This window comes from Poromitra crassiceps, assembly GCF_964638095.1.
Source record: "Poromitra crassiceps genome assembly, chromosome: 20".
In the NCBI taxonomy this organism is placed as follows: domain Eukaryota; kingdom Metazoa; phylum Chordata; class Actinopteri; order Beryciformes; family Melamphaidae; genus Poromitra; species Poromitra crassiceps.
In genome coordinates this window covers 13489664-13513719 of record NC_139637.1, presented here as the reverse complement: position 1 = coordinate 13513719, position 24056 = coordinate 13489664, and the positions used below count along the sequence as shown (strand labels likewise).

General features: G+C 43.4%; 1 protein-coding gene and 1 long non-coding RNA gene across 2 annotated transcripts in view; one reads left to right on the top strand and one right to left on the bottom strand.

The window, feature by feature from the left end:
• Positions 1-24056, top strand: part of plch2a (phospholipase C, eta 2a) — a 261324-nt gene that overhangs the window by 165191 nt on the left and 72077 nt on the right. The gene's annotated exons all lie outside the window — the stretch shown is intronic.
• LOC310794630 lies at positions 1039-5124 on the bottom strand. The gene is made up of 3 exons (XR_014553577.1): positions 5022-5124; positions 4546-4618; positions 1039-2668 (listed from the first exon to the last, which is right to left on the bottom strand). It is a non-coding gene; the product is annotated as an uncharacterized lncRNA (long non-coding RNA).

Below are 24056 nucleotides of genomic sequence, written 5' to 3'. Positions count from 1 at the left end.
AGCGATCCGGTGTCTCGATGTACATAGCGAGCACGTTGGTCCTTGGCCAAGGGGGTTGTCCCTTTGGTCTGATGGTTAACATGTTACCTCGCCTATGCCGTTACAATACTATATAGATTTAAAAAAAATCAGTGCCCAGCTCAGTTCTACAAAATTGCAAAAAAAAAAGCAATCTTTTTTTGCATGCAGTATAAATGTGTTATTTGCACCCATTTGAATATTTTTGCATACTGGGGTCCCTAAACAGTTTTGGAATTGCCTAAATTGGGTATGAGTGGAAAGTTGATACTCTTGTTATTAGAATAGGAGGAATTCTACTGTAGCATGACTTATGTCAGTATGCATTTTGAGCTGAGCTAAGTGCTGTTTGAATCCTCTACCCACAAGGCTTGGTCAGTGTCAAAAGTGGGGTTTTGCTAGGTGTCAAAAGGGCGTAAGTGCAATTACACCCTTTTGACAGCAAACAAAAACTTTTAATAACTTTGCAGTACACTATACAATGATTTCCCTGACCCTTTGGACAAATGGAATGACCAGTCATGTTACCTAAAGAGCAGGTGGACCATGTGTCCCAGGACACATGACTTATTGATGTGTCCTGGCTGGGACACATTCAAAGAACTGCACACCCCTGCAAAACCCGGTAACACTTTATAATAGCGTTCAGTCGTAAGTCATTTACAGTATAAAGCCTTTAGTTAATGATGAACTAACCATTTACAAAACATGAATATACATTTGTAGATGTAAAAGAAAAATGTTATGTTAACATACCGTATACAAATGTGTTGTAAGTCATCTATACACCTGTGGTAAATCACCTGTTGTAAATTATGTGTAAATAATTTACAATTCATTTCTGCATCCCCTAATCTAAAGTGTAAACCATTCATGACATGATGAATGTAGACTGAATTAAACCAGACAGGAATTACATTTCAAATATAAATGTTACAGCCACCATAGGTCCCTAGCATAAGAATGACAATCAAGGAAGTTTAAATAGCAAATAGTTTTATTACAGAAGTCCAGCTTGACAATTCATGTAGGCCCAGTTTGACCTCTTTCCCCATAGACGGTAGACCTCCCAGTTCATATAAAACTACGAGCCAGACAGAACAAAGCTACAGATTTCCTTCACAATTTCACTTTTTTTAACTGCACAGTGAGCATTCAGCAACATTAGGCTACATATAGCATACAGTATGTCCAGTTTTAACTATTTTTGCTACATTGGGGGGGGAGTATGACCATGTGTGGGATTTGAACCTGGATCGCTTGCGCCATAGCTCTCTGCCTTATCCATTCGGCTGTCGAATTGTTGGAGGTATATAGTGTCCTCAACGTGAAGGTTCATACTGGAACTTGCATTGCGAGCAGTTCGCGCAGTTAACGCTAATTCAGTTTCATGATTCTAACCAACGATGAGACAGGTTCTGACCCAGCAAACATTTTCACGTATAACGACTGTCGTCTGCACGTTAAACCACTATGCCTAGTCAGGGTCTAATTATATATCTGGAATGGAAATCGTAACGGATGACGTTTCCTGCACGGCCACTGCACGTAGATCGTCTCCTTCCCCACAACGTCAAAATATGCCACCCCCACAACGGCTATATTCAGATAAAAATCTGCACAGTGTGCATTCTTGTTCTTTTGAGTGACACCTATGGTGATGAGTGGTAATTGCAGGTGACATCCAAACAAATAGGGTCACGAGCCAAAAAAGGTTGGGAACCCCTGACCTACAGTATGTCCAGATTTAAAGATTTTTTGCAACATTTGGGAGGGGTGAACTATGACCGTGTGCGAGATTCGAATGTGGGTCGCAGGTTTGAAAGCCCTTTCTCTTAACTACTCGGCTATTGATTTGTTGAAGTTTCTCTCTGCATTTTGTCATAATACTGTCCTCAACATGGACGTGAAGGTCCCTATTGGAACTTGCATTGTGAGGCTGCCTCGCTAATTCAGTTTCCAGCGATGAGACAGGTATATATGTTATATCATGTACGATAATGTAATCAACACCATCAACAACAACAACATCCAAGATACCCAGAACACACTGCTTTCAGTTACGGCAAGAGTAATGGGACAATACACCACAGGATTCAGGAAGCTTGTGATAAATACAATAAGAGACACTTGCTATGGGCACATAAAATGTGTTTTCATATTAAAAAAAATGGGCGTTCAATAATAGTAGTCATTGCACGTGGAGTGAACGTAACACTGTTACTATCTGATCACACCACCAAATAAATTGTCAATCAAATGTCGTTTTATTCAACAAAAACACAAAAGACGCCTACATGTGGTGTTTTCAAAGCAATATAAGATCAATATTTCTTGTTTTGTAAGAGACAGCTAGGTACTATTGGGGGAAACGTGGGAGACAGCGTCACCTTGTGGCCAGCCGCTGCATCACCTTCTGGGTAGGTGACAGAGATTAGACTGTGTGGACTGGGACTCTCTGCACTCTGTAAAACGATACACTGGGCTTGTTGCTGAACGCTCCCCAGATGGCCAGGATCAGCAGCAGGGCACTCAACCCGATGAGCAGGTAGCACACCTGCTCCAGCACTGCCTCTCTCTCCAGTGCCTCCAGATATCTCTTGTCCACCTTCCACCACACCCCCACACACAGGACCACTGCACCTACCAGCTGCACGATGGGTACAATACAGCAGGGAAAGAGAGGGAGGAGAGAGAGGGGGGGGGGGAGGAGAGAGAGACATGAGTAACAAAGCATGGAGACACTGCGGAGCGCGTCATCGTTCAGAAACCACGCCCAAAACGGGGGAAAACAGAAACCCCCCGTCCAATCCTGGCGTTCTCCTATGTCGCGTGCATGGTTGCGTGTTGCACAAAAAGATCGTATATAGCCTACGGAAGATGAACACTCCAACTTACTTCCTTGACAGCTAGATCCACATTTTTCTTCTCGCCAATTCTCAATGGCTTCCTTGTTTTGCTCGGGAGTACAAAAAAACTTTAACTGCCGATTATTCACATTTGTTGTGTGCGCAGCCCACCACACAACAGCTTTTAGCTATGTTTAATTCAAGGAAAATGATGCTGGTCTATGGGAGTGAACGGAGCGATTTCCCCCGTGATGGGCGTGGCCTATTTCATGCAGTGTCTCTATGGGGATGTGGGAGAGCAGAGAGACAGAGGTGAGAGCGAGAAGGGAGTTAAGTAGCAAAGGGAAATTGTTGAAATAGATGTGGTGGTATGGTCATATTAATTCATAGCTCTGGTGTAGCCAGAAAAAAGACTGGGGGTGCCACAGAAAAACTGGGTGCCACATTTAATTTTCTCTAGCCTACAACACAGATAGCCTTGGCTAGAGCCACAAAAATACAACCATCTATTAGGCTACTCTCCATATAGGCCTACGCTTGCCGACAACATAGCCCATTCTTTGATTATTTTAAACAGTGCAATATATAATTATTTACATAGGGTTATCAAATAAAAATAGATATACTGTACAAGAGAATAGATAACTAGTAACTATTAGAATATCTACTACTACCACACCCATAGGCGGCGCTATTAAAAGCCAAAAATGATCGCTGAAAATAATTCCTGGTGATTTGCACTGTAGTGAGTAGTTGTGGCTGGCAGCAGCACACTGCATCTGTTGCAGGCAGTGTGTGATACAAATCTCACTTTCAATAAGTGAATATGGGAAATGATTTTGAATCAACTCTAATATGACATAGGCATATTACAAGATTAATAAGACCAAATATAAATACAGGTGAAAGATAATTATGTGTACACACAAGCACAAACTCAATGCAACTGCATTGTTTTCCATAGACACATGTAAAACTAGAACGACCGCACCGCGGATATATGCCTCCGCCAAACAAGTGAGCAGTCGACATCCATGTCTGTCCAGACTTTGACAAATGTGAAGAATTTCCATCAAGGTGTTACTGAGATATCACGTTAACGAGCACGAAATGAGCAGTCGTGATGTCACAGTAACCTTGAACTTTGACCACCCAAATCGAATTGGTTCATGCTTGAATCCAAGTCGATGTTTGAGCCAAATTGGAAGAAATTCCGTCAAGGCTTTCCCGAGATATTGCATTAAAGAGTTTGGAAATGGAGTTATTGAGGGTCACAGTGACCTTGAACTTTGACCTTTATCCACCAAAATCTAATCAGTTTGTCCTTGAGTCCAAGTGGACGTTTGAGGAAAATTGGATGAAATTCCGCCAAGGGCGTTCCTGAGATATCGCGTTAACGAGCATGAAAATGGCGTTCGAGAGGTGACAGTGACCTTGACCTTTGACCACCAAAATCGAATCAGTTCATCCATGCGTGCAAGTCGTTTGAGCCAAGGTCACAGTGCCTAGTAGCTGCAAAACTGAATATTGTACAAAGCTAAATGGCTAAAGCTAAATGGCTAGCATTCTTTGATACAATACTGACTCATGTGTATGGTTGAGTCTGGTTTCTTGTTAGACCGGGTCTACATGAAACTGAATGGGACAGCAGAGACAATAGAAATATGTTTCAACTTACAGAGGCGCAGACACAGAAGATGAACTTCACCATGTTGAGACAGCCCATCTTGACTGGTACATGTGATTTCACACTGAAAATATCATTAATAAGCTGAATGACATAATTAAAGAGATTAATTCCAGAATACTTTACTTTATGTCCACCATTAAAAGTGTGACCCAAATTCACACACAATTGCTGGCCTAATTATCAAATATCATTACTACTGAGCAATGCGCATCCGGTAACAATTTGGCTAATGTTTTCATACATTAACAATGTGATTACAAGAGAAATAAACATTTGTCAAATAAAAAGTAAAGCATCCATGATTCCCTGGCTTTTTTTTATTTATTAGTTCATTCATTTTATTTACTATATTCGTTTTTAAATGAAATCATGTCCTGTCTTGCGTACAGGGGATGTGTTTATCCCTCAGAGTGTGATATGACTTGAATTAAACGTATTGAAAAGAAATTAAAGGAAGCTGGTACCTGTGCTGCAGTAGTTGCTGTCCGCTGAGGTCTGATCTGATGAGGTCTGATCTGATGAGATCTGATCTGTGAGGAGTGTCTGATCTGATGAGGTCTGATCTGTGAGGAGTGTCTGCACAGGGGAACTTTCACATAGCCCTTTATGCCAGGAAACCCCCCCCCCCCCATATGGCAGCATATTAGTATTAGTTTGTTGAGTTTGCAGTTTTGTCTGACACCACCCAGCCCCACCCCACACTTCCCTTCCTATAGAGAGGCAAATATGTGACTGCCTACTTCCTGCTTCAGCACTGTACCAGAGATTTTCATCCGCCATTTATTTTCCCATAGACATTTCCTAAAATGCTTATAAAAATATTTTTACTTCGTCAAACCAAACAGTTAAGCTATATTTAGGATCGGGAGAGACCATAGAACATTTCACTTGGGCCAAAACCTAAAAAAAAAAACTACATAAAAAAAATATTTTCTTTAGAAATCCGCAATTTTCTTATGTTTTGGTCCGAGCAAAAATGTTATGTGGTCTCTCCCATTTCTAAATGTATCTGAACCGTTTGGTTTGAACAAGTAAAACTATGTTTTATAAGCATTTTAGGAAATGTCTATGGGAAAATAAATGGCAGATGAAAATCTCTGGTACAGTGCTGAAGCAGGAAGTGACGTTCCACTTTGGCTCTCTATACAACTGTAAAGGTTTGTGAATGAGAGGAACACTAACGTAGGCTGTCAAGAGCAGGAGAGTTGCATAGGAAGAAAAACAGTGGTGTGTGTGTGTGTGTGTGTGTGTGTGTGTGTGTGTGTGTGTGTGTGTGTGTGTGTGTGTGTGCGTGCGTGCGTGCGTGCGTGCGTGCGTGTGTGTGTGTGTCTTTCTTCTCACCAAAGTTAATGACAGACGAGGGGTAGTCCCTCCGGATTGTGCTTGTTGTGTCGGCGCTTTCCCAGCTCACTTGAAGCCAGATGGCTCTGTCAAAACTCAAGTGGGAGGTAATGAAAGAAAGACAAACTTATGGAAATCGTGAAAGAACTCCACAGATGTTAACATTCACTTACGTAGCTTTGAAACCCCCCCCCCCCCCGGCCACACACACACACACACACACCCACACACACACCTGTAAGCCTTGTAATAAAAAAACAAACGCACACCTGGAGGCCTACCTACCTACAGTCTATGAGAGGCCCTCACCATGTCTTTTTCCCCCAGCCAAACCTTTGGCTCGCAATCTGTGGGATTGTCCCATGTGAAAGAGCCCAGGCACAATGTGCTTTAAGCTGTAGCGAGGTTTGATCTAAACGACACCAGACAGCTTTGTTCTGAGCACGAGGTCTCCACAGCCTACCCAGCGAGCATTTTTAGGTTGAAAAGACGTTTAGAAGAAATATTTAGGGTCAACGTTGAAAAAAACGTGCAAGAAAGGTTCAAAAGTGAAAGTCTTTTCACCGACTACGTTCACATTTAGACCATATTTCACCAGGATCTTAAATTAGAAATTCAGCACCGTACACGGGATTCAAACCACGTTCAGGCCACGGCGCTCTACGATCTCAGCTATACATTTACAGAAAATGTGTTGGGCGCCGGGCACATATATACTTACCCGTTACTGCAGGAACTCAATTCATTATTTTATAGTATTGCCTAAAGTATTAACCATAGTTGTGTCCTGGAAGCTTTTTGCTGGCACCACATAGCCTATATAGTCCCATATTTATGATATTTCATGTGACATAGAATGCGTTGAAATGTAGCGTTTGTGTAGACCAGATTTCAACTCTCAGTTACACAATCAATTGGACAAATGCCAATTCACACACTATCAATATTGTCTCTATTTCAATTACAATGGACGTTTTAACAATATGATTAACCAAAATTGTGTTTTTTTACACGTTTACGTTGTAACCGCATTTTAGCCGGTTGAAAAGAGGGTGAAATTAGGTCTTAGACGTTTAAAAACAAATATCACCCAGATTTCAACTAAAAATCAACGTTGAACTTTTTTTTTGTGCTCGCTGGGTATAGGCACATTAAAAGACCTCTGCAAACCACCAGATTTGTGTGTGTGTGTGTGTGTGTGTGTGTGTGTGTGTGTGTGTCATCTTTTAAGGAGGCAGGAAGTTATTTCAACTTTAATCTCCAGGAATCGGTTGCCTCTCAGTTCGCCTTTCAGTTCTGCTAAAAACACACCTTGTGTCAATTCAAACAGAAGTGAGCATTTCCTCCTACAGTAATCTGAGCATCTTGTGTGGCCCGACCTCCCACAAAAGTTAGTTGTTTATTTTTATTTTATTATATTTCATTTTACACAACATGACTGCTTGTGTTCATCTTGTATGGGCCAAACAGCTTACATGAATGCCACACAGTGTGTAAAATGAGGCTATGATTGGAGAGTGGAGGGAGGAAGGCTTTTCTGTAGGCTAGGTGCGTTTTCTTACGTGATATTTGCCCAGCTGGATCTGTTGTGCAGCACCAAGACCGGGGCTTGGTCTTTGGACAGACTGGTAACTACTACTCCCAGGATTTCCTTTTCTATTCGGCTCAGGCAATAACTTAACGTTATGTTAAGTTATTACCTGTCACACAAAAAGACAGTGCCTCTTATGTCATGTTACATCACTGCATAATATTAGTACATTGGTCAAGCCTCACTAGTGTAGTAGGTTCACATAATATTCCAATGTGTGTATATGCCATTCACTATTACAGTAGCTGTTACATCAATAACAAATAAATCAGTCATTCCTTTGAGGTTTTCTTATAGATTATTCAGTGAAAAATATCATAAAAATGCAATTGACTATATCTGAAAAGTGCATGCCAAATCTTTCTAGGTGGACATTATACTGTGTAGTCCATATGGGGATATATAGGTCTCTTTATCCTCGTGCCCATACAGAGGTTGATGTGATATCCTGTTCCTGTTATTTTTAGCTGCCAAGAGGGAGTTCACCTATCCCTCATACACACACACACACACACACGCACACACACACGCACATGCACACGCACAGGCACACACACACACACACACACACACACACACACACACACACACACACACACACACACAGCTGTCTCTTTCTCTCTCCGTCTGTCTTCTCTGTCTCCATCTTGGCCTCAGGGACTGTGAGAGCAGAGCTTTAGATCCCATCTGGGCATCTTTTCTCCGGGCGCGATCTCACCTTGGGCTGAGAAGTTCCCTCTTCACCTGCTTCCATACTGATATCTAGGACAGCGTTGAGTTGCTTTTGGGGGGGTTAGTCTCTCTTAGTAACTGTCCAAAATGTAGCGTGGACTCCTACTGTGGAATTACATCTGATATGTTCTGTATCCCGTGCGAATGGCCCATCATTTCTTCTCCTTAGTGGTTTCAATGTGTAATTTACCACTCCACCACCAGGGGTTTCACTGGTAATTGAGCCTGCAGGAGTCCTAAATTAGACCAAATGACAGTGCAAGCAAAGCAGAGGCTCATTTCACAGGACCCTTTTGAGGTGGTAACGCAGGAAGTAAAGCAGGTGGAACAATTGGCATTAACGAGGGCCCTGGCACTGGAACACCTCAACGGAATCAAAGCATAATTAATGGTATTGGTTACGCCTGCTTTACTTCCTGCGTTTACCACCTCAAAACGGTTCGTTAGTTAGTTATACTTTATTTGCCCCCCGGGGGGGAATTCATCAAGGGCAATTGACGAACCCTGTACTAAGCTCAGTCAGGCTCTTTTCCACGTTATGGAACCGTTGGCGTTCTAGCCTTTATGTAATCACGATGTGACTTTGTGGCTATTGCCTATTTTTATTCTTGTTTTCTACTGTCTGTGTGCTATGGACTGTTTGCTTGTCCTTAATAAAGTTTGATTGATTGATTGATTGATATATCAGCAACTTGAATTGGTGACCAAGTCCACTTTACTTGAGCCCCAAGTCGTCTCACGTCTTAATGCACAAGTCTCTAGTCAAGTCCAAAGTCTAAATGTAGATTAGCAAGTCAAGTCCATGTAATTAATGTGAAGTCTCAAGTCTAAATGTAGAACAGCAAGTAGTCAAGTCAGAACAAACCAAAAGTATCAAATGTAATATCTTAAAAGAAAAGTATCAAGGACTTTTCAATGCAATGTTGTTTTACAATAGGATAAAAACTTTGTAAGATCATCATAAGTTTGATTTCTATAATCAGTTTCAACTTCCATAAATTCAATCATTCAAATTTCCATACAAATTCATAAAAACAGAATTTCAATTCAGTTGTCTGCTGGAACAACTTAGGTGATTTACACAAACACAAGATCTCAAGTGAAGGCTTTATAAACCTTTATAATCGTATTGTATCATTTATCGTATGACATCCCATCGTATTGTCGCATCATATTATATCATCATATCATCAACAGCCTAATCTACAGATGTGTTTTCCTGCATTCATTCACCATGGCTGGTCAGGTTGATATGGCTTTGATATACAGTAAGGGGAGATGATAAAGGAATAAGGGAGATTATGCACTTTTGTATGTCTCACAGTGGATATAGACAATCTTATGTATGTATTCATTCCCATATTCATATTCACCGTATGTAGCCCCGCCCCCGTGACCCAGTTCCTGTTCCTGTTCAAAACACCCGTCTGTTTTACCTGCTCACTAGTACTGTACTGTCACAGGAAGTGTAAACACAATAGGAAGTAACTGTCTGACCCCTGTGTTGGAACATAAGCTGAATACATAGTCAGTGTTGTATTAATCCAATCATATACTGCATTTTCTACATCTTCACTCATACATTCAGGTGATGTCTCGTCATAGACCGCCCTAGCTACTGTAGCAGCGTGGGGGAACCCACCTAACCGTCACGACACCTCTTTTCTGCCGTTTTCCCCCACGGCGGACTGTATCTATGGTATTCATGTGTATTCAATGTAGCCACTATTGTTCAAGTTAAAGGGTGTGCTGTAGTAAATGAATGTGGTACAAAAATGTGAACAGGGAAAACAGTTTACTTTTTGTCTGGGATCGTTCATGTCAGTAAACCTGCAGATCCTGTGTTAGCCTGCTTTTTGTGTGGATTTATTAAAGTATTTTACGGTATTCTTCTGAAATCCATGAGAGCTGACGCAATGCCCATTCCTGCTTTTCACTTTCTTCTTTTGAAGCCTGCATACAAAAATGAAAATAGCCAAACACCTCTCACTACACAGCGTGGTATCTGGAGGGATGGAGGCGCTGGCCGTGGTGCTGAAATGCTCCAATAGCCCACAGCTAGTCTCGCTGGCCAGCCTCCCCTCCCTTCCGTGAGAGTCGTCTGGCTGCACGGAAACAGGCAACTGGGATAAGCCCCTCCCCTGCTCTACAGCTGCTCTCCCATTGGAGCGACTGCTTCAGTCGCTGCCGGATGTCCGCTCCCGGCTTATTACAAGCTCTGTCATTGGCTCCGACCACGTCAATCAGAGCGGCTTCCGCTCCCTCCTCCCTGTGTGTCGCTGTAAATAGTGCCCTGCCGCCTCAGTGAAAACAACAACGCTAACTAGCTAGCACGCTAACGGCAGAAACCTACACGCTAGCTCGTTGCTACACGCTGAAAATGGCAAGTTGGATTGTTGGAAACTATTTCCAAGGGCACTGCTGCCAAGCGCTGCCCATCACAATATCCCACTAAGGAGACCTGCGGCGCCAGACTCCTCTCACGGTAGGGAGGGGAGTCTGGCCGGCGAGACTAGCCCACAGCAGACACTCACATCCAGCCAACAGGTTAAGGGAAATAATAATTAAATGGGATAAGTACCTAACTCCCAGAATGTCTCTGGGAGTATTCTGGCCATCGGCAGGGCTGCCGTATGTGGGGGAGAAGTGGGATTGGCTACCCAGGGCCCCAATGCAGGAAGGAAGGGCCTCTCGAAAAGTCTAAATGAGATGTGTGAGAGACATGGAACAAGAGAAAAAGGGGGACCATATACTGCTTATGTAGACCAGCATTTTGTGCTACGCCTGTGGCCATTGGTCACAGTAATCAGACATGAAGGTCACCGATGCGTCCTCTTTAATGGGCAAATGACTATGCCCTTTCCATGATTGTCTGGCTCTGGAGGCAGCGCTATTACTGTACCAGTACAAACAGACCTGGCCAACACAACGTGACTAGATGTTTCTCTCAGTGAAATTCGCCACATTTTCTTTGGCCTACTTTTCCAATGCCCTATTTTTTTTTTCAACGGTCATCCATTCAAATTTGTTCTGAGTCTTTATATATTTTTGTACTGAGGTCAAACTGCACCTTCAAAAGTAGACCCACTGACCAGGTAGGAGTAATGTTGCGTTCATGCGGGGAAACATTCAAAACCAGGGATGTTTTCTCTAGACTTATATCAGGTTTTTCACACTCAACACACACCGAGTCAGGCATCTGAGGACATTGTATGTGATCACAACTGCAGTACACAATTCATTGCAATGTTTGGTTTGCTATACAGGCCTAGGACTCAAATATCAAATCTGAGTGTTACAGTAAGTGTGAAGTTTGAATGTGTGAACGCTTCCAAGTTTTTCATAAAAAGTCTTGAGGGATGTCATATTTGAGGACTCGGAAGAACAGTGGTGATCACATTGCTACAACTGGGAAAATGGAAGTGCTAAAAACGTTCACACATCACATCCAAAATATATATATTTTTTATTTAGGTCATGGATTTAAAATTAAGCATATCAACTGCAGCAGATTTGCTCAATTTTCCTACTAGCTAGTGTGAAAATAGCTGATAAATTTGATTTAGTGCCAACATCTGTGTATTTCCTGCCTCACCGCCTCGCCTGTGTCGACACATTTCTGCAAATCTTGACGCAAGGTGGGAAATATTCACAAAATGATTCCCGAGATGTGCTAGACCAGTGATTCCCAACCAGGGGTACGTGTACCCCTAGGGGTACTTGAGCAGCTTGCAGGGGGTACTTGGAATGATTGGGGAATACAATTTACTAACAAAATGATAAATAAATATACAGTATTCCAAGTCATTTCGTGTGTGCCGCAACTAGTTCTGCCGGCAAGTGTCAACTGTTACACTGTTCTGCTACTGATAATGGCAAAAAAAACTAAAAAGCCCAAACACCGGCAGTTCAGTGAAACATATATTTTGTATAGATTTACTTGTATGTAATCATCAACACGCATGAGTGAGGGGTACTATTGTCATGGAAAAACAGCTCAAGGGGTACATAAGACAAAAAAGGTTGGGAACCACTGTGCTAGACTACTCGTAATTAGCCTACCACTAGGAGGCTGATTGTACTGTCAATGAGGCTGACATGACGCCCCCCCCCCCCCATGTCGCAGTTTGGTAAAGCTGAAATAACGTTTATTTCAATAGGACCTGAATGCAGCACTGCCAGCACAAGTCAGAGTAATCAGCTTTCAAAGCCAAGCGTCAAGTTCCAGTGGTTCCAAGTCGTAGTAGGCTATGACCTAAAAGCTGAGGTGAGCTACTAATAGGCTATGTATGTTATTAATATAACGTATTCATCAACACATGTTAAATTCTGATCTTACTTTATTTCTTGTGAGAAAAGTCGTTTTTCCCATTTTCCCCATATGACCTGAATGCGTCATAGGCGTCAACAGGTGTCAGCTTCCTGAATGATAAAGGATCGGTAAAAACTTGTTTACACTGGACGCGTCTGTTTTAATACTGTACACATTTAGGTGGAATAGCGTTATTTGTCTTTCTAACAGGCTACGTCTGCAAATAGGTCGGCGTGTTTTTTCTCCTCACAAGTTTTCTCCTCGATAGTCGCACGTTTTCCTGTAATTTGATGCGACTTTTCTTGAGTTTGTTATGCCGCATCATGCTATCTACAAGCACGCACCTCATCTCTGGTACCTCAATGACAAGAAGTCGTCGAAGCTACATCTTTACGTGTCTTTGTCCAAGGTGCGCGAACTCCACCGTAAACTGCACCTCCACTTTGAAAACGTTTATAAATGTCTCAACTACAGAAAGCCAAGAAAACGCTCCTATAAGGCTCGGGCCCATGGTGAGTTTTACAGCATGTTATTATTATTTCGCTTCGGGCTTTCCCTAGTGGCTAAGTCGATATTGATGTAACGTTTTGCCTTTAAGCCCCTGATCAATTCTGTTCTCAGGTGGATAGACGCAGAACTCCATTCAAAAATAAATCGTATCTATTATCTATCTAATCTATCTATCTATCTATCTATCTGTCTAATCTATCTATCTATCTATCTATCTATCTATCTATCTATCTAGCTATCTAGCTATCTATCTAATCTATCTATCTATCTATCTATCTATCTGTCTTATCTATCTATCTATCTATCTATCTATCTATCTATCTATCTATCTAATCTATCTATCTGTCTAATCTATCTGTCTAATCTATCTATCTATCTATCTATCTATCTATCTAATCTATCTAATCTATCTATTTGTCTATCTATCTAAATAGACAGCAGTTGTGAAAGCTGAAATTGTATTGAAATAAGTGCTGATTTGTGTGGTTGGATGTATGCTGAACTGAAAAGCGCATCAGAGTTCAGCAAGGGAGTTTGAGTCAGATACAAAATGGCCAGATTGAAAACAAAATATCGGGGCTAATCTTTTTGCAACCAGTTAGATTGGAAGACTTGGTCCACACAGCTGTAATTTGGATCATTACACACCATTTTAGGTGGAGCACTTGTTTAATTGTAGATAGCACACTGTATTATAAGGGGGGGGGTTGCTTGTTTATTTATTGATGTGGCAATGAATGTGGAAAGGAAAAGTGTTGCAGCAGCTTGGGGCTCTGTGCTCCTGCCTATTATAGGCTCTAGGGTTTGTTATAGATCTTGTATATTCTGCTGTCTTGTAGATTTCGTGTTGCACTCCACCAGCTGGCAATTCGGTGTGAAAAATTAATCAGTTGCCCCTTCCACGAACAAACTTTCCACAAAGTTTCTCCATGCAAAAACTTGCATAAACGTTATTGTTTTATTGTTTATTTTGGAGTCATCCCGCTAAAACATACAGACAGATGGAATGGGGCAAAATCATAACCGCTGCCAAGGTAATTGGTACCCGGAGGCTGCTGTTGAACTGTTCTACTGCATCATATTGTAGCAGAGTGCTGTGCGTTTTAGAAACTGCGATGCGCATTTTGCCTGCCCTAATAATTGCCCTGCCGTGAATAGTTGAATCTCATGAACCTGGATTTCCCAGCAGTAAACTGAGATTTGACTTATGATAAGGTGACTATTTGTATTCTGTATGAAGATGACTTGTCATAAAGTTGGTACTGTAGCCACTTTTTCCACAGGCGTTTGATGTTGGTTCGGTGTCTTGTCTTTGTTGGCTCAGTAAGTGAAATAGTTCCGCGTTTCTTAGTCCCTGGCACCACCTGTCAACCAGGTGAGGTGGACTGGGTGCTACAGTCTCCTACCTGTATACAGCAGCACAGGCCTGAAGAAGACGTGGGTGAGATGTAGGGGTGCTCCAAAAAATCGATTCTGAAATGATCGCGATTCTTAATGCCACGATTCCTGGATCGATTCCAAACTCCCAAGAATCGATTCTTCTTTGTATTGTAATTTTTTTTTTTTTTTTTTTTTTTTTTTTTTTTTACAGTGCACCTGAACACCTGAACGCAACATGCAAGATACCGACTGAATAAGTGTCCAAATGTTCATGTCATTTGTGTACTGTACTGCCACGGTGCCACCACCTCTTGCACTTAAGAACTCTGGTTAATGGTTTCCCCCCAAAATCTATAAATTCTTCTCAAATAATACAGATCCCCCCAGCCTATGAATCCATCTTATCTGAAGAACATAAGGGGGGAATTCCCCCCTAGTTTGCTAAATGAATTTAGGCCCTGACTGTAATACTTCAGAAGTTGAATTTGAAGTTCAGCATTAATACATTTGTAATTTTTTGTCTTAGATTTACCTTTGTGTGTTATTGCAATATAAAACTACATAATTGAGAATCGATTCTAGATTCTGGAATCGAGAATCGTTGGAATCGAGAATCGTTGGAATCGAGAATCGATTCTGGAATCGGATCGTGACCCCAGGAATCGGAATCGGATCAGATCGTGGCTTAGCCGGATCGGAGCACCCCTAGTGAGATGTTGGGTCTTCTTCTGTGGCTTTTTTGTTGAATGAATTATGGCTGAAGCTTGAAGATCAGTCGTCATCTGGCTGGGTGTGCGTTCCCCTGCTGTTTTGCCAGTGGACTTCAATGGAGACATACCGTGTATAGCCACACTTCTGTGTTAAAGAAAGCAATTAGTTTTTTTCCCCAGAGGAAAAAACTTTGTCAACATCTGTTGTATCTAATGAGATAAAGTTTCCGGTCTGTTCATCTCACTTCAATCATTTTTATTGCCGCAAAATGGGATTGTCAACTTGTCAACTAGCAGATGGACTGACCAAAACCTGTCATAAATGTTGCATGCGGCGTCTGGTTACTGTAGCGGTACAGTAGATTCCCTGCCTACCAACACGGCGGTCGCAGGTTCGCGCCCCCCCCCCCCCCCCCCCCCGTGTTACCTCTGGCTTGGTCGGGCGTCCATACAGGCAGGATTGGCTGTGTGTCTGCAGGTGGGAAGCCAGATTAGGGGTATGTGTCCAGGTCGCTGCACTAGCGCCTCCTCTGGTCGGTCGGGGGCCGCCTGTTCGGGGTGGAAGGGAACTGGTGGGAATAGCGTGATCCTCCCACACGCGCTACGTCCTGCCGGTGAAGCTCCCCGCTGTCAGGTGAAAAGAAGCGGCTGGCAACAGCGCATGTGTCGGAGGAAGCATGGTGCTAGTCTACGGCTCTCTCCCCAGATCAGCAGAGGGTGGAGCAGCGACCGGGGCAGCAGAGGGAAATTGGCCAAGTACAATTGGGGAGAAATTGGTGGGGAAATCAGAAAAAAGGGAAAGAAATCTTGCATCCACTTCAAAATGTATATAATAATAAAATATCACGATACTTGGCATTTGTGCGATACGATATAATTTGCCACACAAAATATTGCGATACTATGCTGTATATAGTGGTTTTTTTTTCTAGATCTGTGTACAAAAAGGATTGAATGCAGGTACTGTTTGACTGGAGACGTTTCAATACTACTTGGTACTGGGTTATTTCAGTCAATACCTTAAAGGTACGGAGTACCGAGGTACCAGCACAGGCCTAATGAAGCCTCCAGGTGGGAATGTGATAACTTTGATGTCTGCGCGCCGGAGCGCCCGGGGCAATCCCTCCCGGAGATGAAACCCAACTTCCGTAATTGGTCTTGGAGCGTCGGAAGTGTTCCATCTTTGTTAGGGATCTGTCACGCTCCGCCTCCTTTTCCCCCTCTCTGTCGTGCTCTCTGTCTGTGTCTGTCATTCTCCCTCCACACGTTTAGCAAATCTCCTAGACCAGGATTACTGCTACCTATAGGGGTTTAGGCCTCCTGCCCGCCCAACACATGTTGCACACTTAATGGATTGCCTTTTCTATGTGGGGCTTCCGTCTGTGCGCTCTCTCTCCCTCTCTCTCTCTCTTCTTCTTCTTCTTCTTCTTCTGAAGACTAGAGACAGTCCATTCCAGTGAAGACGAGGAAAGAAGAAAATAGATGATGGCATGGCATGAAGACAAATCACAGCTTTGAGAAGACACTCTGGCGCCCTCTCTGAGACGGAGGGATATTGAAGAGAGGCTGGAGAGGCAGTGCAATAAGCAGTCTTCCAGCAGCAGCAGCGAGGAGAGAGCAGGAGATTATTGACCACCTGTTGATATTGGGGAAACTGAGAGGGGTTCTTCTTTCCGCGGGGCACGCTGACATTTTGTCGTCTTTGGATGCTTCTTGGAGCTTCTTGGCAAGGCAACTTATATCCGACATTATTACTCTCTGTAATAAGTCTTTCAAGGAGCTGTAATAAACAGAGGATACATTAGTCAAAGCGGCCGCAAATGAAGAATGTGTTGCTTTAAAAAGAAACGATTCTTTTTGATGTCCACTTTGCGTAGCCAGCTTGGCCACGCCTAGAATCGACCCTCCGCTGAACTTCCCTCTCGACTTTGAGGAAGCGGCGTTTTTGACCCCCGAGGCGTTCCTAAATGAGCACGTCCGCGATGGGCAGCGTTTTCCCCCTCGGCCCCGTCGTGTCCTCGTCCTTGAAGCGCACCGGCGCCTCCGCGGCCACCGGGGACAGGCCCGGCCCCCCGGCTACAGGGGCCTTCTTCTCCTCAGAGGGCGACGGGGACAAAGACAAGCAGCCGGCCCTGTGTAAGAAGAGCCGGCAGCAAGCGCACCTGTCTCACCTGGTGGACGAGTTCTTCTGCATCGGCAGCAGCATCGTGGCCTTCTCCAGGTGGAGGCTGGGCTTCATGGGTGAGCGCGTTGTTCGGATGTCCAGCAGTTACACTCTTTTGTTTGGGAATATTCACCTTATTCCTGGACCTACGTTTCCCATGATTCTCAGCGGTTGCTGCCGGTTGTCGACTTCCTGTTTACATTTTTTTCACTAGCAAGGAGGTGCGCGCCGTTGTGAAAGAGTGGGAACGTTTGGCTTATTTGATCCGAAATGGCTAAAAATAGTAACGTTGTGCGGTTGCATAGCGGCGATGTTTTACAAAAACGAGGTGAATGTCAATTCACTCGTACTGTACGGGCTTATTTTAGCCGAAATGGCTAAAAATAGTATGTGGTTGCATAGCGGCCGCTTTTGTTTTGAAGGCTAAACATCCAAACCGGAACTCTTATATTTGGTCATTGAACGGAGCTTTAGCGGTCTCTCTCTTTCAAGATTCAAGATATTGTCACTCCGTTGTACAATTATGCACGTGTGAAACTATTATGCTGGGGATGTTGGTGAGTCGGCGTTGCCCATATGTGGGAGGTTTCTCCCTCACCACAGCTGCAGAAAGACGACATCTGTCCTATTTTAGACCATAGGACAGTAATGTGTGTTTTTAGAGGCTTTTCCACTCTCTGACAATTTGAATGAACTTCTGGAGGAAACACTCAATCCTTGTAATCTTCTGGTGTGAAATTTGTCAAATTTAATGAGATTCAATATTGGCTGTTGGCCGCTTCAACCCCAACATATCCGTATTGGTGTTCAAAAAAACCATATGGTCATACCCTAGCATCAAGTACATGGCGACTTAAAGTGCAGCTGTCAAATGTAATCTTGTGGTACAATAATAATACTTGGGATTAGTTAATCTGTTTGGGTTAGGGGTTATTGTATTTATTACCGTGTCTTAAATTCACCTATTGTGTGAGCCATCGTCTTCTCCCCCTGGTGGTAGCCTCTTGACGCAAATGTTAATTGCCAACAGATGGCTACACTGCGTTAGTGAGGTTGTTTGGTTCAGCAAGCTCATACAAATAGATGCTAAAGATGTCTTGTAGACATTTTAATGAGTTTTTCCCTCAGAGACGGGAGCTTCAGTAGGGCTATTGGAAGGTGCTGCATATACTTTAGATCTGCTAATGAGTTCTCTTTTCTTTTTTGGAGAGTCCACTGAGCACCGTGCTCTTCTCCAACAGCATGCTGCTATACATAGTATTCTGTTAGATCACCACACGGCCATCTTGGTAGGAAAATAACAGGTGATTGTGATCAATTAACCGATGATTACAAGCAAGTGACAGAAACAGCCAATGAGCTGTGTGTATTATAGCGCCATATTGGTAGGAAAATGCTTGTGACATCATGGGAATACTATGAATACACAGATGGTCTTAGATGGTCGAACATTAACAAGACAACATAGTCATATTGTCAACAACACATTTTAGCGATCTTGAATTACATGTTGGGTAACGTTATTATTCCCAGAATTTGCTTGATGGTTATAGTTAGCGAGATGCTAACATTAGTGATGCTAATTAGACGCTAAATAAAAGGTATCATTAGCCAGAACTCATATCTGTGAAGCCGTAGCTTTGTCCCCCGCGTACAAAACCACCATCTGACATTTTAATTCCATCTGTTTGTGACTCCGAGTCCGGTACGAGTGAGTCTGGCCGATCTGGATGGTTGGACTGCAGACTGTCCTGTGTTCCACCAGCGATAAGAACAATACGACTTCCTGTCGGATTTTCAAAGTAAAACGATTATACACAAGTCTAAAGCACTCAGGAGCAATTGAAAACGTTTTATTTTTATAATAAAATTATAAATAAAATATATTAAATATAAATAATTTTTATTTATATTTATTTTTGTGTGTATGCATAGAGAGAGAGAGAGAGAGAGACTAAAAATTTCAAGGTGCACTGGCGCGTGTTATAAAAATATTTAGGCGCATAAAATGCGTGTAAATAGGCGCACTCTGGATCCCTGCAGCACAGTCTTCTCCTGGTGCTCACTTCACAGCTCTACCTGAGCAGTCCAGGGGAGCAGTGTCTTGCTCAAGGGCACCTCGACAGTAGTTGAGCGAGGTGAGTTGTGTTATCTCTAGACTCCCACGCAGCAGCAGCAGCAGGCGTTATTGGTTTTGCTGCTCAGCGTGAGCGCAGTAGGGCCACGATCTGCACCGGCGTCCACCCACCTGTGTGTGGCCGTGCCTGGCCTGCAGCATATGGAGTGCAGACAATCCCTCCTGGGCTTAACCTGGTGACCCCACAGAGGGGAAAGAGCAGCTAAGTCGGCCTCCTCCTCGGCCCATATTTTGTACTATTTTTACTGCTCTCCCAACAGGACTGCAGCCAGCCAGTCCACCCTGCCACGTCACTGAGGTGACCCCCCCGCCCCCCCCACCCCCGTTCCCCCACCCGCCTGCTTACCTGGCCTCGTCCTCACCTGCCTATTGGTGGAAAGCTGCCACCTCACCTGTTTGTCTACTTCCTGCTTTAGCCCCATTGACCTGCAGCTGTGTGGCCTGGGACCAGCACAGTTAAATGTAATTTGGAGCAGCGATGTAGGTCGTCCCGTTACATGGCAATCATGTCGAAAGTCCCATCCAGTAAAGTGGGTCAGGAGATGGAGGAGGCCGGCCAGCGCTGTGCTGGAGTCCACTCCTAATTGCTGTGTGCTTTTTGTCTCGGCCACTGACTGTAATTACTTTGATTCGTTTTTTTTCCAGTCAGGGCGAGCGACGTATATATATCGTGGTCGTGATTGAAAATTGCATTCAGGCCCGCCCTCCTCATCATCTGGAGCTTAATGCAGATAAATAAATATGGGCAAATTACCGGTACATGGACCACTTTGAGTATTATTTCAAATTGGAACCCTTTTCCACCCGCTGACACGCTTGAGTTTGTGTGTGTTTCTGTTGATTATTCCCGAGCTTTATTTTGTGGATGGGGGGAAAATGGGACGATGCATGCATAATGTATGCTGTGTTCTCTTAAGCCCAATTTATGCTTCGTCTGCCGACACTTTGAAACGGTCGCCGACAGAAATGAGGACTTGAGTCGACACTTTCAAGTGTCGGCGAGCAGTGTCTGCTACCTGGTGAAATGTCTAGTGTCGCTGACTACGTCATAGTATCGCGCAAGTCTGATTGGCTATATAGACGGAACGCGCTTCCTTGTTTTGGTTGGGGTCCACCCGCTAGTTTTCGCTCGATTGAAATGAATGAACGTGTCCCCGCTATTTTCATCAGCCTGTCCTTGATGTATGACTTCGTGAAAATCACAAAGAACATTGTGCATTTCCCAGAGCGAGAGGAGGTGAATTGTGTGTCGTTTATATGCGGCTGCAGTCAAGTACGTTACATCTTGCCTCCGAGGTGGTTTCACTGTGCGTTCCATTCCCTCTCTTGCCGTGGCTGTCTGCAGCACTATAGCGTTCGGGTGTCACGTGACCATTGAACGAGGCGAACGTTCACTGAAGTATAAATACAACGCCACTTTCTTTTTCGTCTGCGACCATGTGCTGGGCGACACTTTCTAATAAGTATAAATTAAGCTTTACTGTACATGTATTTGCTCAGGATATGGCCGATGCTGATAATAACCATGGACTGTATATAACCAATATTAACATAGCTGTATATATCGTGCGTCCCTAGTATTTGCGTGTGTTTTTGGAGGTGAATATATGAGGTGGATATTTTGCTCTGTTTTAACATCCAGTTAACAGAGTATTCCTCCACAATCGTCTCCACGTGAACACAGACTGATGTTGTTACCATGGTGACGGGCCCAGACCCCTGTGAGTCTATCTCTCTCTCTCTTTATGTGTCTCTGTCTCTACGCCGCATGTTACGAGTGTGTGTGCCACTCTCATCCTATCCCTCGTCTTTGTTCTCTGAGACAAAAAGCCTTTTCTACCAGGATCAGGATAAGCGCTGGAAACCTTTTTATGTTTTCTTACGTTTAAGCTCTTTTCTTTCGCCGTTGCATCTTATTTCCGCGCTACTTTCTTTCCCATTCGCCCTTCCTGCCATGCTTGCCTCCCCCATTTTGTCCCCTCTCCTTTCCCTTTTTCTGCAGTTCATTACTACTAGGGCTGTAACGATAACCGGTTTTAATAAATAAAATAATTAGATTAATAATTAAATAAAATGAATAATAAAAAATGTTTAGCACTTCAGTTTTGTTTGTGTCTCATTACATCAGCTGTACACACAGCACTGCCTAACTTCTATCTGTGTGGACATGAGGCTGCAGTGTTTGTATGCGCAAAATGCAGCGAAATGCCACGTTATCAACTGTTATTGCTAACAATGGCTAGCCTGGCTAGAGAGTGGATCTGACCAGTGAACAGTGAACTTCCCAGCTCAACTTTTCTGCAAATGGAGCGCTAACAAAACGGATGTGACGTCATTTAGCCTCCACATCCCAGTTATTTTGCGATAAAGGAACGCACGATAAAGGCAACATTTCACCGTCCGGTGAAACGTCTGTGTGTGTGTGTGTGTGTGTGTTGTGGCAATTGTTATCTTGCACAGCCCGCAGTGCAACATGCTGCTCAGTGCTGGCACTCTGTGTGCTTTTTGGAGGTGTTGAAATAAGTTCATTGCGCTGCTGTCTTTAGTAGCCAGTAGTCACAGCCTCCAGAGAGACTTTACAGTGGGGAGAAGAGACGAGTAAGCAGCAGCACGCGTCCATGAGAGGGAGCCGCCCCGCCGTAACGTAATTACCCTAGTTAAAGTGTAAATCGATTTGACGATTTTTTTTTTACATCCTTCTAACTAATTAATTTGATTATGATTCAAAATCGATTTATCGAGCAGCCAGGCCCCAAGACAGGGGAATTGCCATTTTCCTCCCTCATAACATCAGAAAGTGCATTTTGTGCCAACATTACTGTACGTTGTGAAAAAGGCCCAGGATGGGATCTGTCATGTCCACAGTGATGTGATCTGATGTGATCTGATGTGATCTGTCTGAAAATGCGACCTTATCTGTAAAGGGGCGACTTGTGGGTCGCCATAGAACCCATTTTCATTCAGATATATTGAGGTGAGAGGACAAGGAACCCGTTTGAAAATGTTTTGTCCCACGTGATTTAACCCCCTTTCCAGACAAGCGATCATGATGGTACCCATGGATACCATAGGTCATCTAGTTTCATAATGATACCAGAGAAACTTCAAAGCCTGCTATACAGCCTCTGAAAGACAGTACGCTTATTGAGATGTGCTTCCTATACTGAGAAACACCCATTCCATTTGAATCACTATGAAATCTGGAGATGAACGAGCAAAATTACCAATTGGGAGCACTGCACAGCGGGAGAAAGGGTTGAAAATAGGGAGACTCCCGCAAAAATCCGGAGTGTTGGCAGAAAATCCGGAGTGTTGGCAGGTTCCAGGTATGGCATTTGACTACAGGACTATAGCACCTCTGATTGGTCACCACGTGTTGCGTCCTCGAGCCTCGGCGCCCAGCTGTGAGCGCTAATTCCCGACCCCACTGGACCGTCGGCTAATTGATGACAAGAGCCTTGATTATTTCCGGCTCAATCAGCCTTCCATAGGCTATGAGTAACCTCTCCAATGGGCTTAACAACTAGGTCAAATGCACTTTTTTCCCCAGCGCTTACTGCTGAATGCATGCTTTACTGTACATGTAGCGTCTTTCCCCATCCTTTCTGGAATTTTCCAACCGATCCAGAATTTTGAATATTCCCTTTTCCTTTTTGTATCATCGGGCGATTTGTCGAAACTTCATATTTTTGTGCTTTACCCGTGATTGATTTTTATTTATTTTTAGCACGTAGCAATGGGCTACAGATTAAAGGTAGCTTATTTTGCACCCACCTACTACTGATGCTCACCAATGTGCAATATCTGCGTGGCATTCACAAGTAATGTATAATTTAAACACCCACAACCTTCGCCCTTATCGAGCAGTGCAGAGGCCCAGGGGCCCAAAGCGTATTCATTCCCCTATATACAGTAGAGAGCCAAAGTGGAACATCACTTCCTGCTTCAGCACTGTACCAGAGATTTTCATCCGCCATTTATTTTCCCATAGACATTTCGTAAAATGCTTATAAAAATAGTTTTACTCCGTCAAACCAAACGGTTCAGATATATTTAGAAACAGGAGAGACCACGTAACATTTCACTCGGACCAAAACGTTGAAAAATCGCAGATTTTAAGAAAGAAAAAATGTGTTTTTTTTTTAAAGTTTTGGTCAGAGTGAAATGTTCTATGGTCTCTCTCGATACTAAATATAGCTGAACCGTTTGGTTTGACGGAGTACAACTATTTGTATAAGCATTTTACGAAATGTCCATGGGAAAATAAATGGCGGATGAAAATCTCTGGTACAGTGCTGAAGCAGGAAGTAGGCGGTCACTTTGGCTCTCTATATACCATATTTAATTTCACTGTGTGCACCCATATGCCATTCCACACATATGTGATCATTATGTATCTTATCTACCGTACTTTTCTTCCCGAGGGTTCTTCACCGCATAGAATCAGCTGTATTACATCATGAGAAACACCACATTCCGGGAATGTGCGGGTTTTCCATTTCTCCCTTCCTGTCTCATCATTCCCGACTTAAATGGTAATTCCAGTAGTTATCTTCAACCTGGGCCTCGTCGACCTAGTTCTTTGCCAATCGCGATGATTGACTGTGTCAATGATGTCGTCA